The 8,495-nt window shown below is 53.3% G+C and overlaps 1 long non-coding RNA gene across 1 annotated transcript; it reads left to right on the top strand.

Moving 5' to 3' along the window:
* Positions 1-2,415: 2,415 nt before the first annotated feature.
* On the top strand, positions 2,416-5,506 carry LOC120509130. Its single transcript, XR_005629164.1, has 3 exons — positions 2,416-2,547; positions 4,021-4,101; positions 5,412-5,506. It is a non-coding gene; the product is annotated as an uncharacterized LOC120509130 (long non-coding RNA).
* The last annotated feature ends 2,989 nt before the right edge of the window (positions 5,507-8,495 follow it).

An 8,495-nucleotide genomic window follows, 5' to 3' on the forward strand; every position in this document is an offset into this window, starting at 1 on the left:
TGAAATATTTAATGGATCCCTTTGAAAGTGCCTGATTCCCGACCTAATGGCTACCAGGGATCATTAGGACAAACTTCCCCCCCCAAAAAAATAACCTCCAAAAACTGCTTGACGTGGTTTTTAAAGATAAAAAGGAGAAAGCAATTTAAAGCTTAAAAGCAATTCCAGCCTTTTATCCCATTAAATATTAAAAATAAAGCAGCGCCAGCGGCTCCGGGGCTGCCGAGCTCCCAGGGACAGGGACTGGTGTCCAAAGATCCCTGTGCTCATCCTGGTCTGGGCTGTGGGGATGGGAAGGTGCGTGCCCACACTGGGCTGTGCTCCCCATGGGGTGGTGGCACCGGCATTCCCTGCCCGTTGGGATGCAGGGATTTAATGTGGAAATGAAGCAGGGGAAGGTGGGAGGTGCAGCCATGGCTCCCCTGGCACCGCTCCATCCTCCACCCCTCCATCCCTCCATCCCTTCATCCTCCAATCCTCCACATCCCAAAAATCCTCTCGGGGGCCCCCTGCTGGCGCATTCCTGGTGCGCGCCCACGGTCATGGACACGGAAAATCCTGGAACCATCCCTCCATCCCTTCATCCTCCAATCCTCCACATCCCAAAAATCCTCTCGGGCGCCCCCTGCGGGCGCATTCCTGGTGCGCGCCCATGGTCATGGACACGGAAAATCCTGGAATGGTTTGGGTGGGAAAGGACCTTGAATCCCATCCCATCCCATCCCATCCCATCCCATCCCATCCCATCCCATCCCATCCCATCCCATCCCATCCAGCTCCGTGGCCTCCTCTGGAATTGCTCCAGCAGCTCCATGACCTCCTGGTGTAGGATCTAGAGCTGGAGGTGTCACCTGAGGGAGCAGAGGGGGACAATTCCCCATTCCAGCTTCCCACACTGTGGGATGATCCCAGCAGATCCTCTGGGAGTCAGCGCTGCTGGAGGCCCCTCCTGCTTCCAGAGCCCTCCGGAATGACAGGGATGGAGGGTTTGGGATGAGCTCGATGCCACCTCGTCCCCTCAGATGCCACCAACCCCCTGGAGGCGCTGCCCCAGAGCCCTGTCCTGGGCACAGCCACTCCGGGGGTCCTTCCAGCTCCACCTCCCGCTGCATCCCAGGGAATGGAGGGAAGCTGCTCCCCAGGATCCCTCCTCTGCATTCCCGTGGATAAAATCGGGATCGTGGCACACCTGTGGCTTCAAGGAGCAGCTCCCTGAGCCTCCTTCCGGCACGGCTGCGTTTTTAATCACCTTTTTTAATTTAATTTTCAGCCTCTTTCTTCTCCTCTTTCTTCTCCTGGCGTTTTTATCTCCACTTTGGATGCACAAATCCCGACTATTTTGTTCCCGGAGTCAGCGGGATGATCAAGGGGTTTGCAGCCTCCTGAATTATTCAGGATATCGGAGCTCCTCACTAAATATTTTTGCTTCCAGCCTGTCAGGGAGAAGATCACAGGAATATTTTGTTCATTCCAAGATCTCTCTCCGAGCGTTGGTGACGGGCAGAGCGCTCCCATTTCCAAAGGTGCTCGTTAAGGGAGGGGCTCGTCATTAATTAGAGCAGGAGCAATGCCATCGTCACCCCCAAGGTGGCTCTGGGGACATTGGCATGGCTGGGAATCTTCTCCAGGGCTTGGAGAGGGAACTGTGCTGGCGCTGTTGGATCGGGATGGGTGGTGGGAAGTCACCCCACGTGTCACCTGTCCCCAGACCAGGGGACACCGGTGGCTCTCAGCTCAGCAGTCCCTCATTCCTGGGAGGGATGGGATCCCAAAATCCCAGAATAGGTGGGGTTGGAAGCGACCCCAGGGCAGGTGACACAGGGACACATCCAGGCGGGTTTGGAATGGCTCTGGAGAGGGGGACAATGGCACGGCCTTGGTGGGATGATGGCACATCCCTGGTGGAACGATGGTGTGTTCCTGGTGGGACGGTGGCGCGTCCCTGGTGGGACAATGATGTGTCCCCAGTGGGATAATGACATGTCCCTTGTGGGATAATGGCATGTCCCTTGTGGGGAGGGTGGCATCTCCTTGGAGGGACAATGACATGTCCCTGGTGGGATTTGGTGGGGCACATTCCTGGCGGGACAATGGAATGTCTTTGGTGGGACATTGGAATGTCCTTGGTGGGACAATGACAATCCCCGGAGCTACCGCCACACCCCACCAGTGCCTGGCACTTCCCACGGATATTTTTTGGGATTTGTGGTGTTTTTTCCCAAACCATCCCAGCCCAGACCGCTCTGAGATCTCCGAGGTTCAACCTGCTCCCCGTTCCTCCGGAGAGGCTCCGCGGCTCCGCTTCCCGGCGCTCCGTTTCCACGCGCGGCATTCCGGGGCTCCACATTGCCGCCATTATCCGACCTCTTCTTGTGGTTACATCATAAAAATTCCTCGGATCCTGGAAGCGGCCCGGGAATATTTGCATATGTATATCCTTCGTTTTCACAGCACAGCCTGGCTGCCAGATGGGAAAACCGACGGAGCCTCCAACATTTATCCGCGACTCCGCCGCTTTCCTGTGCCGGGAACCGCGGCGGAAGAGAGGTGGTTTTCCAACCCTGGGATACTTCCACGGGGATCGGGGAAAAGGGGAGGGGAAGCCACACGGAATTAATTAAGGGCCGGTTCCCAAAGTTTAGCCGTGCGGAAAAGATTCCTTTGTGCACCCTTGGAAAAACGGGATCGTGGCTCCAGAAATCCCTTTTTCCTTGGATTTCACCCCATGTCCTGCACACGGATTGGGTGCCCTGAACCCCATGGCCCACATCAGGATTTATCCCAAAGAACCGGAGAGGGTTTGGGGGGGAAACACTTTTCCTTGGGAGCACAGGACAGGAATTCAGGTTTTTAAATTTCTTTCCAAGCCCGCATTTCATTGTTTGGGGTATAATAGTGTTTTTTGGAATATAAGGATGTTTTTGGGATTTAAGGGTGATTTTTTAAGTGTATGAAGTTGGGATGTTACGATATAATGATGCTTTTGGGGGTATAATGGTGCTTTTCGGGATGTAATGATTTTTTGGGGATATAATGATTTTTTTTGTGCTATAATGATGCTTTCTAGGGTGTAATGATGGTATTTAGGGTACAGTGATGGTTTTTAGGGTGCAGTGATTTTTATGGGGGTATAAGGATGAGTTTAGGATGTGGTGATGATTTTTAATGTGAAATTATGGGGTTTAGGGTACAATGATATTCTTTAGGGTACAGTGATACCTTTTAGGGTGCAATGCCAATATTTTGGAGTGTAGCAATGATTTTTTTGGGAGCGTCTAATTTTTTTTTAGTGTAATGATGCATTTTAGGACTTTCAGAGTGTAAAGCTCCTTCTGGGGCGCAATGATTTTTTAAAGTGCCACAATGTCATTTTGGGGGCGCATTGAGGAACACAATGGATTTTTTTTGATACAATGATAATTTTTGGGATCTAAAAGTGTTGCCCCACGTCCCTAAGACAGTCTGGGATCTCTTCCATGTCGGAGAGCTTGTAAGGGATTAATCACCCACTCTAATTATTTTGGAACATCCCAAATTATCCGGGCAGAACAGCAGGAAAACAACGCGACGGCGTCTTCCAAGCAGAGCCTCAGTCCAGGAATCCGTCAACTGCTCATTCCTTAAAGCTCTGACAGCAAAAAGTGGGATCCAAACGTCCCTAAATGATTCCCGATGACGCGCAACGGGAATTTTCCGGCATTATTCCGGAAATGTAACGACAAGGGCGCTTCCGCTGGGATTAATTGGCTCCTAAGTGGTTGCATGTGTTGTGTTTGGAGTGCTGGATCCCAGGCTTGGAGTGCACTGGAGGCGGGAATTCCGGGCTCGGGGAAGGGATTGATCTGGCTCCAAAGGGCTTTCCAAGATTGGGATTGGAGCATCCAATGAATAGGCTGAAAAAAAATTTAAAATATGTTTTTAAGGAAAAAGTGGGTTTTGGTATTTTTTTCCCTAAAAATGCAAGCTGGATTTTTAAAGCAAATTCCAGATTTTATTTTGATTTTTTTTTAAATTTTTTAGGATTTTTCCGGGATTGTGGAGCCATCCAGGATCTGTAAATGCAGGAGCACCAGGAATTCACCTGCCAAATTCTGCTGGAAGGTGAGGAGATGGGAAGGTTCAGGAAGCCAAGAACAACAACAAGGAATTGATGGAAATTCTGGGAGGATGAGGAATCCATGATGATCCATGAAATCCTGGAGGGCCAGTAAAAAAAGGGGAAAGCAGGGATGTGAATCGCTTTGGGACCATCCCAAAGCTGCTGGAAATGCAGCAGTGAAGCAAGTTTGATGGAAATCTCTGGAAATATTCCAGACTGGATGGGGCTTGGAGCAGTCTGGAATAGTGGGATGTGTCCCTGTCCTGGAAGGGGTGGGATCAGCTTTAAAATCCCAACCCAAACCATTCCAGGATTCTCTGCGATCCCATCCCACAGAAAAATGGGATGCTTGCTGTGCCCTGTGCTGTCCACAGGCTGTCCCTGTGCCCAGGAATTCCCAGCTCGGAGGGATGGGTGGGGAGGTTTTGGAAGGAAGAAGCAGCTGCCAGGCTGGAAAGGGACACACAGCAGTGGCTGATCCGTGCCATCCATGGCCCTTCCCGCTGGGATGGGAGCGCTCCCGGGGACAGGGCATTCCTGGTGTCCTTGAGGGGACAGGATCCTCCTGCAGCTGTCCCAGTGCCAGGGCCAGAGCCATCCATGCCTGCTGTGTTCCCAATGGATCCTCGGGAGCTGCTCCCGAGATTTTCCACCCGATCCCAACGACGTTCCTGGGGCTGGGAACAGGGACACTTTGCACCCACTTTATTTATATCCCGTGGTTTTTTCCTGGCTGAGGGAGAGGATAGCTCTTCCCTGCTGAATTCCGTGGCTTTGTGCTCCATTGGATTTGAAATAGCACAGGGAATAATGGGAGTCTTTGGTTGGATGGGCCGAGGCTGGATCCGACCTTGAGTCCGTGCTCTCCTGACTTTGGAACTCCAGAGGGACACGGAACGTTGCCTTTCCCCCTTTTTTTTTTTCCCTTTTTAAACAAGAGATAAATCCCTGGAGCCCTGGAGCAGGAATTGCAGCCGTGGCTCCCGTGATCCGTGAGGAGTTTTCACAGCTTTCCTTTCAGCTGGAAAATTGCTCCAGCCGGCTGTGACGGGCTCGGGGAGGGGCTGAAGCTGCCTCATCCCGTCCTTCCCCGGGCACCTGGGTGAGCAGGGACATCTTCTGGCACAATCCCTTCAGGAACTGAAGCTCTCCCTGCTGGGAGTGCTGAGGATGGATTTGGGATCATTTGGGATGAGCAGGTGTGGCTCAGCAGAGCTCTGGGAATATTGGGAATATTAACAAGAGCGTCACAGAGTTACTTGAATATTTCCTGATTTTTTATTTTTTTTTTTTGGGATGCGGTGATTTCCAGCTGGAGTTTTGGAGGCAGGAAGGGCCTGGCAGAGGAGCTCATCCACCACTTTTGGGAACTTTTGGAGGCTTTGGAAATCCTTTTAGTGCTGAGGGGGTAAGAAAAAAGCCCTGGCACAGGACCAGCACCTTCCAAATCCTGATGGAAACCAGAGCAAATCCCACTCCCTCCTCTCGTTTTCCTCTTAAAATCTGGATCTTTGGGTTTTCTGGATGGCCAAAAAAAAAAAAAAGCTGGAAAGCTGGGATGGACTAAAAACCAGGAGCAATGGCAAACTCTCCTGGGAGATGGAAAAGAGCAGCTCAGGGGAAATGGGATGGATTTTCTCTGCAGCCCCAGGAATGCTGCGGCCCTTTCCAAATGTCTTTTTTGAAGTGGATTTTATATTTGAATCCCAAATTTCCTGAGGTTGGGAAAGATTTCCAGATTTGTTGAGTCCAGCCTGTGATGGATCAACATCGTTTCAGCCAGCCCAGAGCCCTGAGTGCCACATCCAGGAATTCCTTGGAGACCTCTGGGGATGGGGACTCCAAACCTCCCTGGGCAATTCCAGTGTTTAACAACCCTTTCCATGAGGAAATTCCTGCTGATGTCCAGCCTGAACCTCCCCTGGAGCAGGCTGAGGCCATTCCCTCTCTTCCTGTTGCTGTTTGCCTGGGAAAAGAGGCTGAATATATTTGGGAATGGACTTTAGTGGGGCTTTTCCTGTGTTTTCCCATGTGAGGCTCATTGCCCGTGGGAGTGAGGGGATGCAATCCCATGGGTCCCCTGGGATTTGTATTTGGGCTCTTTTGGGTCACAGAAATCCCAAACTTTCCGACATCCGTAGGAAATTTTTCCCCTGGCTGGAGTTTGCCTTCCCACAGGCAAGGCTGAGGGGAGGAGTCCCCACCTGAGCTGCCCACGGGGTGACAGGGACACGGATCCCATCCCCATTCCCAGCTGGAAGAGCCAATCCCTGCTGGCTCTGCAGCCAAGGAAACCTCCTTCCAGGGAAACCTCAGTTCCAAGGAAATCTCCCTTTCCCTGCCCGTTCCAGGGGCAGTTTCCACCTCACTCTGGCAAAGTGGAGCCAAACTCCATTTGTTGGATCCATTTGATCCATGCTGGGAGCCGGATCTTGGGAGCCATTCCCGGTGTTCCAGCCCCTTCCCGGCAGGGAGCAGCTGGATCTCTCCCTGCTGGCTCCAGGTCTCTCCCTGCTCCAGCTCCAGGAAGGAACGCGCTCCGGAGCCCTTCTAATGAAGATCTCCCTGGAGCTGACAGTGGGGATGGCTGGAATGTGGAGCTGCAGCTCCGTGCCTCAGCTGTTTCCTTTCGAGCTGTCACTGGAAAATTCCAGAGGCTGACATTGATATTTTTAACGTGGCAGCGCTGAGGGAGAGAGATCTGGATTATCCCAACCCACCTTGGGCTGGGAGCAGGGATGAGACGGGGCTGCTGCTCCCGGAGCTTCCCCTGGTGCTGTGAGAGGCCTGAGCCATTCCCAGCCCCCAAAAACTGTCCTGCACCTCCCAAATCCCAGCTCCCCGGCAAGGTGAAGGTCTGGAGTGACTTGAGCAACTCATGCTGGGCTCATTCCCGACAGGAAAGGGGGGATTGTCCCCGCTCTGTCCACCTGCAGAGCTGCTCCAGCCCTGGATCCCGGCACCAGCAGGACCTGGAGCTGCTGGAGCAATTCCAGAGGAGGCCACGGAGCAGCTCCAGGGCTGGAGCCCCTCTGGAGCCAGGCTGGGAGAGCTGGGAATGTTCACCTGGAAGGGGAAGGATCCAGGGATCCCTGGCAGGGCCTAAAGGGGCTCTAGGAGAGCTGGAGAGGGACTAGGACAAGGGATGGAGGGACAGGACACAGGGAATGGCTGCCACTGCCAGAGGGCAGGGCTGGAGGGGAGATTGGGAATTGGGAATTGTTCCCTGCGAGGGTGGGCAGGGGCTGGGCTGGAATTCCCAGAGCAGCTGTGGCTGCCCCTGGATCCCTGGAAGTGTCCAAGGGTTTGGAGCAGCCTGGGACAATGGAAGGTGTCCCTGCCCATGGCAAGGGTGGGATGGGATGGGATTTAAGGTCCCTTCCTTAAATCCATCCCAGGATTCCGGGATCCTGTACCTGAGGCCGTGCTCGGACAGCCGGGATTGAGTTGTCTCGGGATCCTTTGGGAGCAGCTCCAGCCATGGTGCCACAACCCGACCTGGGGGTGCCACCAGCGAAAATAAATCTGCCTAATCCCGAGGAATGAGCGGGAACAGCAGCAGCTCCAGGGAGATTAGGATCGAGTTTTGCGTTACAGCACTTGGAAGGGCCGGGATTTACTTGGAAACCGAATCCCGTTAATTAGCATTCTGCTAATGGCAGACCCGGATAAATATAGCGTTCCCTAATCCCAGCGCGAGGCGCAGGTTGACATATTTAGATCGTTGATATCAAAGTCATTAACGCCTCTCCGTGGGAATCCTATTCCCAGGCGGGGCTGGATCGGGGTTCTCGGGGCCGATCAATCTTCCCAACGCCCCAGCAGGGCCGCGGCTCCCCAGCCACCGGCTGGACGCGCTTCCCAGAAATGCGCTTGCATCTGTCAGAATTCCAGCGGGCGGGCGCAGCCAAAGGTCAGCTCGGCTCCCAGTGGGAAAATGGGATCCCGGGAGAGGCAGCGCCGCCGTATCCATCGGGATGAGCCCCCCGGCCGGGTGCGTGTCCCCTCCTCGGGCACGTGGTGGGGGTAAATTTATCCGGAGCGTTCCGGCGGTCCTGGAACTTCGCCAGGGTTCAGTGAACTCCAGCGACTTCAAAGGGCTGCTGGAGTTCGGGAATTTGGAGAGCTTAATGATTATTTGGTGCTAATTAACCCCTTGTTTAGGGGTGGTTATTGGTCTGATTAAGCTCCCCACCCCAAGTGACAGCAGGAGAAGGGAACACATTCCTATAAAACCTGAGAGGAGGGAATTCCAGCATGGAAGGAGCATGGGATTGGGGCCATTCCTGAGAACCCACTGTGTGTATTCTTCGTGGAATTATTGATGGGATCTTAGAAGGAGCTGGGAGGTTTCATTCCTCGTAAAAGCTGCACTTGGCTCATGGATTGGGAATAA

This window comes from Passer montanus, unplaced genomic scaffold (assembly GCF_014805655.1).
Source record: "Passer montanus isolate IOZ18808 unplaced genomic scaffold, ASM1480565v1 scaffold5, whole genome shotgun sequence".
NCBI classification, from domain to species: domain Eukaryota; kingdom Metazoa; phylum Chordata; class Aves; order Passeriformes; family Passeridae; genus Passer; species Passer montanus.